The sequence below is a fragment of the Oncorhynchus gorbuscha genome, linkage group LG13 (assembly GCF_021184085.1).
Source record: "Oncorhynchus gorbuscha isolate QuinsamMale2020 ecotype Even-year linkage group LG13, OgorEven_v1.0, whole genome shotgun sequence".
Lineage (NCBI taxonomy): Eukaryota > Metazoa > Chordata > Actinopteri > Salmoniformes > Salmonidae > Oncorhynchus > Oncorhynchus gorbuscha.
In genome coordinates, this window is record NC_060185.1 from 1,599,688 (window position 1) to 1,615,254 (window position 15,567).

Below are 15,567 nucleotides of genomic sequence, written 5' to 3' on the forward strand. Positions count from 1 at the left end.
AATCTCCTGTTCTCTGCCTGTACTAATGGGGATGAATCTCCCTGTTCTCATCTCTGTCCTAATGGGGATGAATCTCCCTGTTCTCATCTCTGTACTAATGGGGATGAATCTCCCTGTTCTCTGCCTGTCCTAATGGGGATGAATCTCCTGTTCTCATCTCTGTAGTAATGGGGATGAATCTCACTGTTCTCATCTCTGTTCTAATGGGGATGAATCTCACTGTTCTCATCTCTGTTCTAATGGGGATGAATCTCCTGTTCTCATCGCTGTCCTAATGGGGATGAATCTCCTGTTCTCATCTCTGTCCTAATGGGGATGAATCTCCCTGTTCTCATCTCTGTCCTAATGGGGATGAATCTCCCTGTTCTCTGCATGTCCTAATGGGGATGAATCTCCCTGTTCTCATCTCCGTACTAATGGGGATGAATCTCCCTGTTCTCATCTCTGTACTAATGGGGAAGAATCTCCCTGTTCTCTGCCTGTCCTAATGGGGATGAATCTCCCTGTTCTCTGCCTGTCCTAATAGGGATGAATCTCCCTGTTCTCTGCCTGTCCTAATGGGGATGAATCTCCCTGTTCTCTGCCTGTCCTAATGGGGATGAATCTCCCTGTTCTCTGCCTGTCCTAATGGGGATGAATCTCCTGTTCTCATCTCTGTCCTAATGGGGATGAATCTCCCTGTTCTCTGCCTGTCCTAATGGGGATGAATCTCCCTGTTCTCTGCCTGTCCTAATGGGGATGAATCTCCCTGTTCTCATCTCTGTACTAATGGGGATGAATCTCCCTGTTCTCTGGCTGTCCTAATGGGGATGAATCTCCCTGTTCTCTGCCTGTCCTAATGGGGATGAATCTCCCTGTTCTCTGCCTGTACTAATGAGGATGAATCTCCCTGTTCTCATCTCTGTCCTAATGAGGATGAATCTCCCTGTTCTCATCTCTGTCCTAATGGGGATGAATCTCCTGTTCTCATCTCTGTCCTAATGGGGATGAATCTCCCTGTTCTCATCTCTGTACTAATGGGGATGAATCTCCCTGTTCTCATCTCTGTAGTAATGAGGATGAATCTCCCTGTTCTCATCCCTGTACTAATGAGGATGAATCTCCCTGTTCTCATCTCTGTCCTAATGGGGATGAATCTCCCTGTTCTCATCTCTGTCCTAATGGGGATGAATCTCCTGTTCTCATCTCTGTCCTAATGGGGATGAATCTCCCTGTTCTCATCTTTGTACTAATGGGGATGAATCTCCCTGTTCTCTGCATGTCCTAATGGGGATGAATCTCCCTGTTCTCATCTCTGTACTAATGGGGATGAATCTCCCTGTTCTCATCTCTGTACTAATGGGGAAGAATCTCCCTGTTCTCTGCCTGTCCTAATGGGGATGAATCTCCCTGTTCTCTGCCTGTCCTAATAGGGATGAATCTCCCTGTTCTCTGCCTGTCCTAATGGGGATGAATCTCCTGTTCTCTGCCTGTCCTAATGGGGATGAATCTCCCTGTTCTCTGCCTGTCCTAATGGGGATGAATCTCCTGTTCTCATCTCTGTCCTAATGGGGATGAATCTCCCTGTTCTCTGCCTGTCCTAATGGGGATGAATCTCCCTGTTCTCTGCCTGTCCTAATGGGGATGAATCTCCCTGTTCTCATCTCTGTACTAAAGGGATGAATCTCCCTGTTCTCTGGCTGTCCTAATGGGGATGAATCTCCCTGTTCTCTGCCTGTCCTAATGGGGATGAATCTCCCTGTTCTCTGCCTGTACTAATGAGGATGAATCTCCCTGTTCTCATCTCTGTCCTAATGAGGATGAATCTCCCTGTTCTCATCTCTGTCCTAATGGGGATGAATCTCCCTGTTCTCATCTCTGTCCTAATGGGGATGAATCTCCCTGTTCTCATCTCTGTACTAATGGGGATGAATCTCCTGTTCTCATCTCTGTAGTAATGAGGATGAATCTCCTGTTCTCATCCCTGTACTAATGAGGATGAATCTCCCTGTTCTCATCTCTGTCCTAATGGGGATGAATCTCCCTGTTCTCATCTCTGTCCTAATGGGGATGAATCTCCCTGTTCTCATCTCTGTAGTAATGAGGATGAATCTCCCTGTTCTCTGCCTGTCCTAATGGGGATGAATCTCCCTGTTCTCATCTCTGTCCTAATGGGGATGAATCTCCCTGTTCTCATCTCTGTACTAATGGGGATGAATCTCCCTGTTCTCTGCCTGTCCTAATGGGGATGAATCTCCCTGTTCTCATCTCTGTAGTAATGGGGATGAATCTCCCTGTTCTCATCTCTGTACTAATGGGGATGAATCTCCCTGTTCTCTGCCTGTACTAATGGGGATGAATCTCCCTGTTCTCATCTCTGTCCTAATGGGGATGAATCTCCCTGTTCTCATCTCTGTACTAATGGGGATGAATCTCCCTGTTCTCTGCCTGTCCTAATGGGGATGAATCTCCCTGTTCTCATCTCTGTACTAATGGGGATGAATCTCCCTGTTCTCATCTCTGTACTAATGGGGAAGAATCTCCCTGTTCTCTGCCTGTCCTAATGGGGATTAATCTCCCTGTTCTCTGCCTGTCCTAATGGGGATGAATCTCCCTGTTCTCTGCCTGTCCTAATGGGGATGAATCTCCCTGTTCTCTGCCTGTCCTAATGGGGATGAATCTCCCTGTTCTCATCTCTGTCCTAATGGGGATGAATCTCCCTGTTCTCTGCCTGTCCTAATGGGGATGAATCTCCCTGTTCTCTGCCTGTCCTAATGGGGATGAATCTCCCTGTTCTCATCTCTGTACTAATGGGGATGAATCTCCCTGTTCTCTGCCTGTCCTAATGGGGATGAATCTCCCTGTTCTCTGCCTGTCCTAATGGGGATGAATCTCCCTGTTCTCTGCCTGTCCTAATGAGGATGAATCTCCCTGTTCTCTGCCTGTCCTAATGAGGATGAATCTCCCTGTTCTCATCTCTGTCCTAATGAGGATTAATCTCCCTGTTCTCATCTCTGTACTAATGGGGATGAATCTCCCTGTTCTCATCTCTGTAGTAATGAGGATGAATCTCCCTGTTCTCATCTCTGTCCTAATGGGGATGAATCTCCCTGTTCTCATCTCTGTCCTAATGGGGATGAATCTCCCTGTTCTCTGCCTGTCCTAATGGGGATGAATCTCCCTGTTCTCATCTCTGTCCTAATGGGGATGAATCTCCCTGTTCTCATCTCTGTAGTAATGAGGATGAATCTCCCTGTTCTCATCTCTGTCCTAATGGGGATGAATCTCCCTGTTCTCATCTCTGTCCTAATGGGGATGAATCTCCCTGTTCTCATCTCTGTAGTAATGAGGATGAATCTCCCTGTTCTCTGCCTGTCCTAATGGGGATGAATCTCCCTGTTCTCATCTCTGTAGTAATGGGGATGAATCTCCCTGTTCTCATCTCTGTACTAATGGGGATGAATCTCCCTGTTCTCATCTCTGTCCTAATGGGGATGAATCTCCCTGTTCTCATCTCTGCCCTAATGGGGATGAATCTCCCTGTTCTCATCTCTGTACTAATGGGGATGAATCTCCCTGTTCTCATCTCTGTAGTAATGAGGATGAATCTCCCTGTTCTCATCTCTGTACTAATGGGGATGAATCTCCCTGTTCTCATCTCTGTACTAATGGGGATGAATCTCCCTGTTCTCATCTCTGTAGTAATGAGGATGAATCTCCCTGTTCTCATCTCTGTACTAATGGGGATGAATCTCCCTGTTCTCATCTCTGTGCTAATGGGGATGAATCTCCCTGTTCTCATCTCTGTCCTAATGGGGATGTATCTCCCTGTTCTCATCTCTGTCCTAATGGGGATGAATCTCCCTGTTCTCATCTCTGTACTAATGGGGATGAATCTCCCTGTTCTCATCTCTGTAGTAATGAGGATGAATCTCCCTGTTCTCATCCCTGTACTAATGAGGATGAATCTCCCTGTTCTCATCTCTGTCCTAATGGGGATGAATCTCCCTGTTCTCATCTCTGTCCTAATGGGGATGAATCTCCCTGTTCTCATCTCTGTAGTAATGAGGATGAATCTCCCTGTTCTCTGCCTGTCCTAATGGGGATGAATCTCCCTGTTCTCATCTCTGTCCTAATGGGGATGAATCTCCCTGTTCTCATCTCTGTACTAATGGGGATGAATCTCCCTGTTCTCTGCCTGTCCTAATGGGGATGAATCTCCCTGTTCTCATCTCTGTAGTAATGGGGATGAATCTCCCTGTTCTCATCTCTGTACTAATGGGGATGAATCTCCCTGTTCTCTGCCTGTACTAATGGGGATGAATCTCCCTGTTCTCATCTCTGTCCTAATGGGGATGAATCTCCCTGTTCTCATCTCTGTACTAATGGGGATGAATCTCCCTGTTCTCTGCCTGTCCTAATGGGGATGAATCTCCCTGTTCTCATCTCTGTAGTAATGGGGATGAATCTCACTGTTCTCATCTCTGTACTAATGGGGATGAATCTCCCTGTTCTCATCTCTGTCCTAATGGGGATGAATCTCCCTGTTCTCATCTCTGTCCTAATGGGGATGAATCTCCCTGTTCTCATCTCTGTCCTAATGGGGATGAATCTCCCTGTTCTCATCTCTGTACTAATGGGGATGAATCTCCCTGTTCTCTGCATGTCCTAATGGGGATGAATCTCCCTGTTCTCATCTCTGTACTAATGGGGATGAATCTCCCTGTTCTCATCTCTGTACTAATGGGGATGAATCTCCCTGTTCTCATCTCTGTACTAATGGGGATGAATCTCCCTGTTCTCTGCCTGTCCTAATGGGGATGAATCTCCCTGTTCTCTGCCTGTCCTAATGGGGATGAATCTCCCTGTTCTCTGCCTGTCCTAATGGGGATGAATCTCCCTGTTCTCTGCCTGTCCTAATGGGGATGAATCTCCCTGTTCTCATCTCTGTCCTAATGGGGATGAATCTCCCTGTTCTCTGCCTGTCCTAATGGGGATGAATCTCCCTGTTCTCTGCCTGTCCTAATGGGGATGAATCTCCCTGTTCTCATCTCTGTACTAATGGGGATGAATCTCCCTGTTCTCTGCCTGTCCTAATGGGGATGAATCTCCCTGTTCTCTGCCTGTCCTAATGGGGATGAATCTCCCTGTTCTCTGCCTGTACTAATGAGGATGAATCTCCCTGTTCTCATCTCTGTCCTAATGAGGATGAATCTCCTGTTCTCATCTCTGTCCTAATGGGGATGAATCTCCATGTTCTCATCTCTGTCCTAATGGGGATGAATCTCCTGTTCTCATCTCTGTACTAATGGGGATGAATCTCCCTGTTCTCATCTCTGTAGTAATGAGGATGAATCTCCCTGTTCTCATCTCTGTACTAATGGGGATGAATCTCCCTGTTCTCATCTCTGTACTAATGGGGATGAATCTCCCTGTTCTCATCTCTGTAGTAATGAGGATGAATCTCCCTGTTCTCATCTCTGTACTAATGGGGATGAATCTCCCTGTTCTCATCTCTGTGCTAATGGGGATGAATCTCCCTGTTCTCATCTCTGTCCTAATGGGGATGTATCTCCCTGTTCTCATCTCTGTCCTAATGGGGATGAATCTCCCTGTTCTCATCTCTGTACTAATGGGGATGAATCTCCCTGTTCTCATCTCTGTAGTAATGAGGATGAATCTCCCTGTTCTCATCCCTGTACTAATGAGGATGAATCTCCCTGTTCTCATCTCTGTCCTAATGGGGATGAATCTCCCTGTTCTCATCTCTGTCCTAATGGGGATGAATCTCCCTGTTCTCATCTCTGTCCTAATGGGGATGAATCTCCCTGTTCTCATCTCTGTACTAATGGGGATGAATCTCCCTGTTCTCTGCCTGTCCTAATGGGGATGAATCTCCCTGTTCTCATCTCTGTAGTAATGGGGATGAATCTCCCTGTTCTCATCTCTGTACTAATGGGGATGAATCTCCTGTTCTCTGCCTGTACTAATGGGGATGAATCTCCCTGTTCTCATCTCTGTCCTAATGGGGATGAATCTCACTGTTCTCTGCCTGTCCTAATGGGGATGAATCTCCCTGTTCTCTGCCTGTCCTAATGGGGATGAATCTCCCTGTTCTCTGCCTGTCCTAATGGGGATGAATCTCCCTGTTCTCTGCCTGTCCTAATGGGGATGAATCTCCCTGTTCTCTGCCTGTCCTAATGGGGATGAATCTCCCTGTTCTCATCTCTGTCCTAATGGGGATGAATCTCCCTGTTCTCTGCCTGTCCTAATGGGGATGAATCTCCCTGTTCTCTGCCTGTCCTAATGGGGATGAATCTCCCTGTTCTCATCTCTGTACTAATGGGGATGAATCTCCCTGTTCTCTGCCTGTCCTAATGGGGATGAATCTCCCTGTTCTCTGCCTGTCCTAATGGGGATGAATCTCCCTGTTCTCTGCCTGTACTAATGAGGATGAATCTCCCTGTTCTCATCTCTGTCCTAATGAGGATGAATCTCCCTGTTCTCATCTCTGTCCTAATGGGGATGAATCTCCATGTTCTCATCTCTGTCCTAATGGGGATGAATCTCCCTGTTCTCATCTCTGTACTAATGGGGATGAATCTCCCTGTTCTCATCTCTGTAGTAATGAGGATGAATCTCCCTGTTCTCATCCCTGTACTAATGAGGATGAATCTCCCTGTTCTCATCTCTGTCCTAATGGGGATGAATCTCCCTGTTCTCATCTCTGTCCTAATGGGGATGAATCTCCCTGTTCTCATCTCTGTAGTAATGAGGATGAATCTCCCTGTTCTCTGCCTGTCCTAATGGGGATGAATCTCCCTGTTCTCATCTCTGTCCTAATGGGGATGAATCTCCCTGTTCTCATCTCTGTACTAATGGGGATGAATCTCCCTGTTCTCTGCCTGTCCTAATGGGGATGAATCTCCCTGTTCTCATCTCTGTAGTAATGGGGATGAATCTCCTGTTCTCATCTCTGTACTAATGGGGATGAATCTCCCTGTTCTCTGCCTGTACTAATGGGGATGAATCTCCTGTTCTCATCTCTGTCCTAATGGGGATGAATCTCCCTGTTCTCATCTCTGTACTAATGGGGATGAATCTCCCTGTTCTCTGCCTGTCCTAATGGGGATGAATCTCCCTGTTCTCATCTCTGTACTAATGGGGATGAATCTCCCTGTTCTCATCTCTGTACTAATGGGGAAGAATCTCCCTGTTCTCTGCCTGTCCTAATGGGGATTAATCTCCCTGTTCTCTGCCTGTCCTAATAGGGATGAATCTCCCTGTTCTCTGCCTGTCCTAATGGGGATGAATCTCCCTGTTCTCTGCCTGTCCTAATGGGGATGAATCTCCCTGTTCTCATCTCTGTAGTAATGGGGATGAATCTCCCTGTTCTCATCTCTGTACTAATGGGGATGAATCTCCCTGTTCTCTGCCTGTCCTAATGGGGATGAATCTCCCTGTTCTCATCTCTGTACTAATGAGGATGAATCTCCCTGTTCTCCTCTCTGTCCTAATGGGGATGAATCTCCCTGTTCTCATCTCTGTCCTAATGGGGATGAATCTCCCTGTTCTCTGCCTGTCCTAATGGGGATGAATCTCCCTGTTCTCTGCCTGTCCTAATGGGGATGAATCTCCCTGTTCTCATCTCTGTACTAATGGGGATGAATCTCCCTGTTCTCTGCCTGTCCTAATGGGGATGAATCTCCCTGTTCTCTGCCTGTCCTAATGGGGATGAATCTCCCTGTTCTCTGCCTGTACTAATGAGGATGAATCTCCCTGTTCTCATCTCTGTCCTAATGAGGATGAATCTCCCTGTTCTCATCTCTGTCCTAATGGGGATGAATCTCCATGTTCTCATCTCTGTCCTAATGGGGATGAATCTCCCTGTTCTCATCTCTGTACTAATGGGGATGAATCTCCCTGTTCTCATCTCTGTAGTAATGAGGATGAATCTCCCTGTTCTCATCTCTGTACTAATGGGGATGAATCTCCCTGTTCTCATCTCTGTACTAATGGGGATGAATCTCCCTGTTCTCATCTCTGTAGTAATGAGGATGAATCTCCCTGTTCTCATCTCTGTACTAATGGGGATGAATCTCCCTGTTCTCATCTCTGTGCTAATGGGGATGAATCTCCCTGTTCTCATCTCTGTCCTAATGGGGATGTATCTCCCTGTTCTCATCTCTGTCCTAATGGGGATGAATCTCCCTGTTCTCATCTCTGTACTAATGGGGATGAATCTCCCTGTTCTCATCTCTGTAGTAATGAGGATGAATCTCCCTGTTCTCATCCCTGTACTAATGAGGATGAATCTCCCTGTTCTCATCTCTGTCCTAATGGGGATGAATCTCCCTGTTCTCATCTCTGTCCTAATGGGGATGAATCTCCCTGTTCTCATCTCTGTCCTAATGGGGATGAATCTCCCTGTTCTCATCTCTGTACTAATGGGGATGAATCTCCCTGTTCTCTGCCTGTCCTAATGGGGATGAATCTCCCTGTTCTCATCTCTGTAGTAATGGGGATGAATCTCCCTGTTCTCATCTCTGTACTAATGGGGATGAATCTCCCTGTTCTCTGCCTGTACTAATGGGGATGAATCTCCCTGTTCTCATCTCTGTCCTAATGGGGATGAATCTCACTGTTCTCTGCCTGTCCTAATGGGGATGAATCTCCCTGTTCTCTGCCTGTCCTAATGGGGATGAATCTCCCTGTTCTCTGCCTGTCCTAATGGGGATGAATCTCCCTGTTCTCTGCCTGTCCTAATGGGGATGAATCTCCCTGTTCTCTGCCTGTCCTAATGGGGATGAATCTCCCTGTTCTCATCTCTGTCCTAATGGGGATGAATCTCCCTGTTCTCTGCCTGTCCTAATGGGGATGAATCTCCCTGTTCTCTGCCTGTCCTAATGGGGATGAATCTCCCTGTTCTCTGCCTGTCCTAATGGGGATGAATCTCCCTGTTCTCATCTCTGTACTAATGGGGATGAATCTCCCTGTTCTCTGCCTGTCCTAATGGGGATGAATCCCCTGTTCTCTGCCTGTCCTAATGGGGATGAATCTCCCTGTTCTCTGCCTGTACTAATGAGGATGAATCCCCTGTTCTCATCTCTGTCCTAATGAGGATGAATCTCCCTGTTCTCATCTCTGTCCTAATGGGGATGAATCTCCATGTTCTCATCTCTGTCCTAATGGGGATGAATCTCCCTGTTCTCATCTCTGTACTAATGGGGATGAATCTCCCTGTTCTCATCTCTGTAGTAATGAGGATGAATCTCCCTGTTCTCTGCCTGTCCTAATGGGGATGAATCTCCCTGTTCTCATCTCTGTCCTAATGGGGATGAATCTCCCTGTTCTCATCTCTGTACTAATGGGGATGAATCTCCCTGTTCTCTGCCTGTCCTAATGGGGATGAATCTCCCTGTTCTCATCTCTGTAGTAATGGGGATGAATCTCCCTGTTCTCATCTCTGTCCTAATGGGGATGAATCTCCCTGTTCTCTGCCCATCCTAATGGGGATGAATCTCCCTGTTCTCATCTCTGTACTAATGGGGATGAATCTCCCTGTTCTCATCTCTGTACTAATGGGGAAGAATCTCCCTGTTCTCTGCCTGTCCTAATGGGGATTAATCTCCCTGTTCTCTGCCTGTCCTAATAGGGATGAATCTCCCTGTTCTCTGCCTGTCCTAATGGGGATGAATCTCCCTGTTCTCTGCCTGTCCTAATGGGGATGAATCTCCCTGTTCTCTGCCTGTCCTAATGGGGATGAATCTCCCTGTTCTCATCTCTGTCCTAATGGGGATGAATCTCCCTGTTCTCTGCCTGTCCTAATGGGGATGAATCTTCCTGTTCTCTGCCTGTCCTAATGGGGATGAATCTCCCTGTTCTCATCTCTGTACTAATGGGGATGAATCTCCCTGTTCTCTGCCTGTCCTAATGGGGATGAATCTCCCTGTTCTCTGCCTGTCCTAATGGGGATGAATCTCCCTGTTCTCTGCCTGTACTAATGAGGATGAATCTCCCTGTTCTCCTCTCTGTCCTAATGGGGATGAATCTCCCCGTTCTCATCCCTGTACTAATGAGGATGAATCTACCTGTTCTCTGCCTGTCCTAATGGGGATGAATCTCCCTGTTCTCTGCCTGTCCTAATGAGGATGAATCTCCCTGTTCTCTGCCTGTCCTAATGGGGATGAATCTCCCTGTTCTCTGCCTGTCCTAATGGGGATGAATCTCCCTGTTCTCTGCCTGTCCTAATGGGGATGAATCTCCCTGTTCTCATCTCTGTCCTAATGGGGATGAATCTCCCTGTTCTCCTCTCTGTACTAATGAGGATGAATCTCCCTGTTCTCATCTCTGTCCTAATGGGGATGAATCTCCCTGTTCTCTGCCTGTCCTAATGGGGATGAATCTCCCTGTTCTCTGCCTGTCCTAATGGGGATGAATCTCCCTGTTCTCATCTCTGTACTAATGGGGATGAATCTCCCTGTTCTCTGCCTGTCAAAATGGGGATGAATCTCCCTGTTCTCTGCCTGTCCTAATGGGGATGAATCTCCTGTTAAAACAGTCAAAAATCCTGCTCTCTGCCTGTCCTAATGAGGATGAATCTCCCTGTTCTCATCTCTGTCCTAATGGGGATGAATCTCCCTGTTCTCTGCCTGTCCTAATGAGGATGAATCTCACTGTTCTCTGCCTGTCCTAATGGGGATGAGTTCCCTGTTCTCTGCCTGTCCTAATGTCTTTGAATCTCCCTGTTCTCTGCCTGTCCTAATGGGGATGAATCTCCCTGTTCTCATCTCTGTCGAAAATGGGGATGAATCTCCCTGTTCTCCTTCTGTACTAATGAGGATGAATCCCCCTGTTCTCATCTCTGTCCTAATGGGGGATGAATCTCCCTGTTCTCATCTCTGTCCTAATGGGGATGAATCTCCCTGTTCTCATCTCTGTACTAATGGGGATGAATCTCCCTATTCTCATCTCTGTACTAATTTGGGGATGAATCTCCCTGTTCTCTGCCTGTCCTAATGGGGATGGATCTCCCTGTTCTCTGCCTGTCCTTGGGGATGAATCTCCCTGTTTAACTAGCATTAAGCACAATGATGTCTGCCTGTCCTAATGGGGATGAATCTCCCTGTTCTCTGCTCTGTCCTAATGGGGATGAATCTCCCTGTTCTCTGCCTGTCCTAATGGGGATGAATCTCCCTGTTCTCTGCCTGTCTTAATGGGGATGAATCTCCCTGTTCTCATCTCTGTACTAATGGGGATGAATCTCCTGTTCTCTGCCTGTGAATGGGGATGAATCTCCCTGTTCTCTGCCTGTCCTAATGGGGATGTCCTTTATTCTCATCTCTGTACTAATGGGGATGCAAAATCTCCTGTTCTCATCCCTGTACTAATGGGGATGAATCCACAGTTCTCATCTCTGTACATTAATGAGGATGAATCTCCCCATTCTCATCTCTGTACTAATGAGGATGAATCTCCCATGTTATTACCTAAAGAATTACATAACAATGACGGCCTAGGAACAGTGGGTTAACTGCCTGTTCAGGGGCAGAACGACAGATTTGTACCTTGTCAGCTCGGGGGATTCGAACTTGCAACCTAACACCTTCGGTTACTAGTCCAACGCTCTAACCACTAGGCTACCCTGCCTACCATATCATTGCCATACCATCATCACCTACCATTCCATAATCCATATCAATATATCTCCTACCATGTCATTACCTAAAGCATTGTGTCTGATGTCAGTTGCTTCTTCTCTCCTGCTTCTATATGACAGTGACACATGATATGACAGTGACACACGATGATGATGTTTATGCGCCAGATCAGAACCGTGTCAATACTCCTATCTATGGTCACATCACTGGCTCTCAATGGTTGTGTTTGAATGGCACCTGATTGCCGATTCACCTCATTCGGGACATAAGGCTCTACATTTTGATGGACAAAAAAGCAATGCAATGTATAGGGAACAGGATCCAATTTAAGATGCAACCATGTGATGTTTGAAATGAGCAGTTGGAAAAACAAATACTGCAATTCCCTTTCTCAGTTGTCCCTGTCCCTGGCCATCTACCAGGTATCTAGAGAGACAGGCCCTGTCCCTGGCCAACTACCAGGTATAATCTGGAGAGACAGGCCCTGTCCCTGGCCAACTACCAGGTATAACTCTGGAGAGACAGGCCCTGTCCCTGGCCAACTACCAGGTATAACTCTGGAGAGACAGGCCCTGTCCCTGGCCAACTACCAGGTATCTGCAGAGACAGGCCCTGTCCCTGGCCAACTACCAGGTATTTGCAGAGACAGGCCCTGTCCCTGGCCAACTACCAGGTATCTGCAGAGACAGGCCCTGTCCCTGTCCAACTACCAGGTATCTGCAGAGACAGGCCCTGTCCCTGGCCAACTACCAGGTATCTGCAGAGACAGGCCCTGTCCCTGGCCAACTACCATGTATCTGCAGAGACAGGCCCTGTCCCTCAGCCAACTCCCATGCTCTTCCCCATTCTCCAGCTAGGTAGACAAATACAGGTAGGGCAGTGTAATGTGTTGTTTTACAGGGTCAGTCATAGTAGTACCCAGGTGTTGTTCCCCATTCTCCAGTAGTGTAGACAAATACAGGTGTTGTTTTAGGTGCAGTGTAATAGGTGTTGTTTTACAGGGTCAGTCATAGTAGTGTGATAGGTGTTGTTTTACAGGGTCAGTCATAGTAGTGAGATAGGTGTTGTTTTAGAGGGTCAGTCAGTAGTATGATAGGTGTTGTTTTACAGGGTCAGTCATAGTAGTATGATAGGTGTTGTTTTACAGGGTCAGTCATAGTAGTGTGATAGGTGTTGTTTTATGAGTAGGATAGGTGTTGTTTTACAGGGTTAGTCATAGTAGTATGATAGGTGTTGTTTTACAGGGTTAGTCATAGTAGTATGATAGGTGTTGTTTTACAGGGTCAGTCATAGTAGTGAGATAGGTGTTGTTTTAGAGGGTCAGTCAGTAGTATGATAGGTGTTGTTTTACAGGGTCAGTCATAGTAGTATGATAGGTGTTGTTTTACAGGGTCAGACATAGTAGAGAGTGGAGAGGGAGAGTAGAGAGAGAGAGAGGAGAGATAGAGAGAGAGAGGGAGAGTAGAGGGAGAGTAGAGAGGGAGAGAGAGAGAGAGGGAGAGTAGAGAGGGGAGAGTAGAGGGGAGAGTAGAGGGAGTAGAGGGGAGAGTGGAGAGAGGGGAGAGGGAGAGGAGAGGGAGAGGGAGAGGGAGAGAGAGAGGGGAGAGTGGAGAGTAGAGAGAGAGGGAGAGTGGAGAGTAGAGAGGGGAGAGAGAGTAGTGTAGAGAGGGAGAGTAGAGAGGTAGAGAGTAGAGAGGGAGAGTAGAGAGAGGGGAGAGATAGAGAGATGGGGAGAGTAGAGAGGGAGAGTGGAGATGGGGAGAGAGTGGAGTAGAGGGAGAGTAGATGGGGAGAGTAGATGGGGAGAGTAGATGGAGGTAGAGAGTAGAGTAGAGAGGGAGAGTAGATGGAGAGGGAGAGTAGAGAGGGAGAGTAGATGGGGAGAGTAGAGAGGGGGGGAGAGTAGAGAGGGGGAGAGTAGAGAGGGAGAGTAGAGAGGGGAGAGTAGAGAGGGAGAGGGAGAGTAGAGAGAGAGTAGAGAGGGAGAGTAGAGGGGGAGAGAGAGAGAGGGAGGAGGAGAGTAGAGAGGGAGAGTAGAGAGGGAGTAGAGAGGAGTAGAGAGGGAGAGTAGAGAGGGAGAGTAGAGAGGGAGAGAGGGAGAGAGGGAGAGTAGATGAGGGAGAGTAGAGAGGGAGAGTAGAGGGGGAGAGTAGATGGGGAGAGAGAGAGGGGGAGAGTAGGGAGAGGGGAGGAGTAGAGGGGGAGAGTAGAGGGGAGAGTAGAGAGGGAGAGTAGAGGGAGTGGAGAGTAGAGGGGAGAGAGGAGAGTAGAGGGGGGGGGAGAGTAGAGAGGGGAGAGTAGAGGGGGAGAGTAGAGTAGAGGGGGGAGAGTAGAGAGGGAGAGTAGATGGGGAGAGTAGAGAGGGAGAGTAGATGGGGAGAGAGGGAGAGTAGATGGGGAGAGTAGAGGGGAGAGTAGAGGGAGAGTAGAGAGGGAGAGTAGATGGGGAGAGTAGAGAGGGAGAGTAGAGGGGAGAGTAGAGAGGGAGAGTAGATGGGGAGAGTAGAGAGGGAGAGTAGATGTAGAGAGAGTAGAGAGGGAGAGTAGATGGGGAGAGTAGAGAGGGAGTAGTAGAGATGGGGAGAGTAGAGGGGAGAGATGGGGAGAGAGAGAGGGAGAGGTGAGAGGTAGAGAGGGAGAGTAGATGCAGGGGAACCTATAGACACACTCCTCTGTCTGCTTCATGGAATGCCATTTTAATCAGGTTCCATGCTAAGTAGATGTCTGTAGACCCTGAATGATTCTCCGGTCTTGCCTTTGGCGTTTCTCATTTCAAGAGAGAGAGGGAGAAGATGTTTAAGGGAGAGAGAGAGGGAGAAGATGTTTAAGGGAGAGACCAGAGGGAGAGTAGTTAGAGGGAGAGTAGATGGGGGAGAGAGAGGGGACTTAGATGTTTAAGTTAGGAGAGAGAGACAGAGAAGATGTTTAAGGGAGAGAGAGAGAGGGAGAAGATGTTTAAGGGAGACTCAGAGAGGGAGAAGATGTTTAAGGGAGAGAGAGACAGAGAAGATGTTTAACGGGAGAGAGAGAGAGAGGAGAAGATGTTTAAGGGAGAGACGAGTGAGAGAGGGAGAAGATGTTTAAGAAAGAGAGAGAGGGAGAAGATGTTTAAGGGAGAGAGAGAGGGAGAAGATGTTTAAGGGAGAGAGAGAGGGAGAAGATGTTTAAGGGAGAGAGACACAGGGAGACACAGATGTTTAAGGGACTCACAGAAAGGGAGAAGATGTTTACAGACACAGAAACACACACAGACACAGAGAGAGAGGGAAACACACACACAGACACAGAAACAAGATGTTTACAGGAAACACACAGAGAGAGAGGGAGAAAAACACAGATGTTTACAGGGAGACAGAGAGACAACACACACAGGAGAAGATGTTTAAGGGAGACACAGAGACACAGAAACACACACAGGGAGAAGATCACACAGTTTACAGAAACACACAGACACAGGACACAGAAACACAGACACAGACACAGACAAGGGACACAGACACAGAAAACACACTCAAGGGAGAGAGACACACAGACACAGAAACACACACAGACACAGGGAGACACAGAAACACACAGAGAAGACACACACAGGAAACACACACAGACACAGAAACACACACAGACACAGAAACACACACAGACACAGAAACACACACAGAAGATGTTTAACGGGGACACACAGACACAGGAGACAGACATGAAACACACACAGACACAGAAACACACACAGACACAGAAACACACACAGACACAGACACAGTGAAACACACACAGACACAGCCACAGACACAGAAACACACACAGACCAGAAACACACACAGACACAGGTTGTTACAACATTTCACAGACACAGAAACACACACAGACACAGAGAGGTCAGGACACAGACACAGAAACACACACAGACACAGAAAACACACACAGACAC

General features: G+C 47.6%; 1 protein-coding gene across 3 annotated transcripts in view; it reads left to right on the plus strand.

Annotated features, from left to right (window-relative positions):
* LOC123993861 (contactin-5-like) overlaps positions 1-15,567 on the plus strand; it is a 253,341-nt gene that overhangs the window by 144,573 nt on the left and 93,201 nt on the right. The gene's annotated exons all lie outside the window — the stretch shown is intronic.